Source organism: Hyperolius riggenbachi, chromosome 2 (assembly GCF_040937935.1).
Source record: "Hyperolius riggenbachi isolate aHypRig1 chromosome 2, aHypRig1.pri, whole genome shotgun sequence".
Lineage (NCBI taxonomy): Eukaryota > Metazoa > Chordata > Amphibia > Anura > Hyperoliidae > Hyperolius > Hyperolius riggenbachi.
This window is the reverse complement of record NC_090647.1, coordinates 525,120,881-525,124,429: the sequence shown is the minus strand read 5'-3', so window position 1 is coordinate 525,124,429 and position 3,549 is coordinate 525,120,881. Positions and strand designations below refer to the sequence as shown.

Genomic DNA, 3,549 nt, shown 5'->3' with positions numbered 1-3,549 from the left:
GGAAGTACACAGGAGAGTGAAGCTATAGTGTGTTGTCTACTCTTACACCAGCATTATGGCCAGCTCACACTAGCGGGGGTGCCAAGTAGTGCACACTGCTACGTAAAGCTTTCATACCGCCACTGGCCAGGCTTTCCTATAGAATAAGCACACCCATTCTAAAGCTGAACTGTGGACAGATGCAAATCTCTTACCCTTCATCTGATAACCTAGATTGTTTTAATGACTTTAGAAAAGTCTTAATTTAAAGAGTAACTTAATTAGAAAAACAAGAACAGTTTAACTTACCTGGGGCTTCTTGCAGCCCCCCTGCAGTCATCCTGTGCCCGCGCCATCGTTCCGTAACCCCTCCAGCCAGCAGTGGCGACCCCCTCAAAGCTGGTCGGTCGCAGCCAGTTGCTGGCTACTGTGCATGCACAGCCCCCGAGCTGCACACGCCCCGATTGTGCTGCCGTTGCTGGGAGTGTTCTGCGCATGCTCAGTAGAAATGAAAAGGCGCGTGGCTGGCCAGCTTTGCACAGGTCGCCACTGCTGGCTGGAGGGTTGTGGAAGGCGGTGCATGCACAGGATGTCTGGAGGGGGTTTGCAAGAAGCTCCAGGTAAGTTAAACTGCATTTTTTTACTTAAGATTTCCAATATTTTCTATTGCATTGAACTTTCCTACAAATTCTGGAAAAAAGGCAGCTTCTGCCCTTCCCAAGCCACCCTCTTTACAGCATGAAATGACAGGTGCACTTTGGAAGTTTAACGAAAATAAATATTATTCCTTGGCAATGGAGATTGTGGCGGATAGGAGTCTCCTCCAGTTACAGTATCCTCTCATAAAACAGGAGGTAGGCCTGGGCATTGAGGACTTTAGTGACTGGCACGGCTTGTACATGGCTGTCGCTGATGTAGAACCAGTGGCCCTTCATAGGCTCTGAACTCGGTGCTGCAAAGACAGAAAATGTGAATTAATGTGAGTACTGATGGAGTGATGGGAGAGTACATGGAGCTATCGCTGAACTTGTCTCACCCTCGGGAAGCTCTCCCCGCAGCACAAGGTCACACAGACGAGGGTTCGGAACTCGTGACTTCACGTAGGCGGTGTAGTGTCCAGAGCTCATGGTGCCACTGTGCTCAATCACACCATATAAGGAGTATAGCAAGCTGGACTCTCCATCACAGATGTTCTGCAAGAAGAACAAGGACAAGGATTATCCTGTAAAACTGAACTCTATCTGACCTACTGGGCTTGTTCTTCTACAGGGAAATGACACTTTCAAAAATGTCTGCAGTTCAGTTCTATATATTACAGGGTTAAAAAGTACCACAGGTCAAAATGATAGAGCCTGTCATGATAGAGATGGAGTTAAATACTTACCTGTTCTGGCACCATCCCCCCAGGCAGGTGGCTGATTTGCCCCTCTCGGAGATGTGGCCCTGGTCATTTTCTTTCACAATTGCTGTAGAGTCTACGGCCACTCCCATCTGCATTATTGCGGCCTGACCCAGCTTGGCAGCCACTGCCTGACTGGTAGCTGCTGAGCTGGGGGTGGGCTGCAGCAACGCAAGCGGAGGTGTCCCTAGAGCTTTGGCAGTCTGCAAAAACATGGCCGCGACTGCGTTCCCGTGGAGGAGGGTGGAGAGTCACCTGTGACCTGATGACATTGGATCAGGTAATTATTTAAACCTGAGAACCCCCCGATGCACCATCATTAACACAGAGCCAAATCACGACAGGCTCTGTCATTTTTAATTGCAATACGGCAATCCAAACTCAGTTCACACCCACTGGCCTGCCACTCCGCTCATCCCTTCCAGAGGCACCTACAGCAGAGGAGTACATATTATTGTCATGTTGCATCAGCTGGGTGCCGAGATAAGCCACTATGAGTAAAATATTGGCTAAACAATTCTAACCTTAATCCTCCCATTAAGGTACCTAACCTTAAATACCCCCCTTCCCCCCGGTAGTACCTAGCCTAAGCCCCCTCACCTAATGCCTAACCTTAACCCCTCTAAAAAGGTGCCTAACACTGATTGGTTTTGGGCGCCAAAAATGTTACAACAGGATCTTAACAACATGACAGATAAAAATGTAATGCTGATAAATTTAAAGTCATGCCCCTTGGATGTACCAATGGTAAAGCACCATATAAAATAAATGGCATACAGCTAGGAACATCAGACTTGGGAATACTGGTTGATAACAAGTTAAGTAATCATATAAAATTCTAAGCAGTAACTAAAAGCAAATAAAAATCTGGGATGCATAAAATGGGAAATAAAATCTCGAAGTGCTAGTATTCTACTCCCTCTGTATAACTCACTTGTGAGGCCACATCTGCAGGAGGGGATACAGTTTTGGGCACCACACTATAGAAAGGACATTCACCTTCTAAACTCAACGTACCTGTGGCTTCATCCAGCCCCTAGAAGTCTATCTAGTCCAGCACTGCAGTTCTGCTGCCCTCCAGTGTGCCGCGAACCTCTCTGAAATATCACGGATCATAGCTGTGGTTGCGGGCTTCTACACATGCTTGCGCCCCTCTTGATCGCACTCCAGTGGCTGGGAGTATTGTGCACCTGCCCAGTTTAAGTCTTTGTGAGCTGTGCAAGCTCAGAACGCTCCCACCAGAGGAGCATGCTCAAGAGAGTTGTGGGTAGGGGCTCACATGACTGTTAAGGTGCGTACACACGCACTACAAGAGGCAACGACGGGTCCTCCGGACCCTCCCGCTAGGTGGTCTCTTAGCCAACGCTGTCGGCGGACTGATAAGGCTGTTTCTGAACGATCCGCTCAGCACTGTCGGCTAAAAGACCACCCAGTAGGAGGGTCCGGTGGACCAGTCGTTGCCTCTTGTAGTGCGTGTGTACGCACCTTTACAGTCACTAACCTACTCCTACCATTCTGATTACTGGTGGTGGAGATCACCTGGTTACAAGGCTACAATAGGAGTGACATAGTAGGGAGGAAGTGTGTGTGTGTTCAGAGTGTGTGTGTTGAGTGTGTGTGTTGAGTGTGTGTGTGTGTGGAGTGTGTGTGTGTGTGGAGTGTGTCTGTGTGTGTGCTGAGTGTGTGTGTGTGGTGTGTGTGTGGTGTGTGTGGAGTGTGTGTGTGTGTGTGGAGTGTGTGTGTGTGTGTGCTGAGTGTGTGTGTGTGTGTGTGTGCTGAGTGTGTGTGTGCTGTGTGTGTGTTGAGTGTGTTGAGTGTGTAGGGGGCATTTTGGGATCAGCATGGGGGATTCTGGGTTACATGCAGAAGGGACCCCAGCTACTCTGACTGTCAGCCTACTCTTATTCATCTCATTTTTAAAGTGCAAGCCTAATCCTAGCGCAAAGAAGAGTGGCACTCTAATCAGAGAGTGGGGTCACATCACATCCCCTCAAAAGTCTAAGACACCCATAGGCGAGAATGTAGGAAGGTTTGCGGATAGGTCCAGACAGAGCAGACAGAAAAGAAGAGAAAATGCTGATACACAACACATTAGTAGATGCTGCCGACTCTTTATCATAGTCTTGCAATATACGAAATACAAGAAAAATATACCTGTTGGAATCTCTTTA

General features: G+C 48.2%; 1 long non-coding RNA gene across 1 annotated transcript; it reads right to left on the bottom strand.

The window, feature by feature from the left end:
- Positions 1-735: 735 nt before the first annotated feature.
- Positions 736-1,152, bottom strand: LOC137545038 (uncharacterized). The gene is made up of 2 exons (XR_011025978.1): positions 1,016-1,152; positions 736-931 (listed from the first exon to the last, which is right to left on the bottom strand). It is a non-coding gene; the product is annotated as an uncharacterized lncRNA (long non-coding RNA).
- Between the last annotated feature and the right edge of the window lie 2,397 nt (positions 1,153-3,549).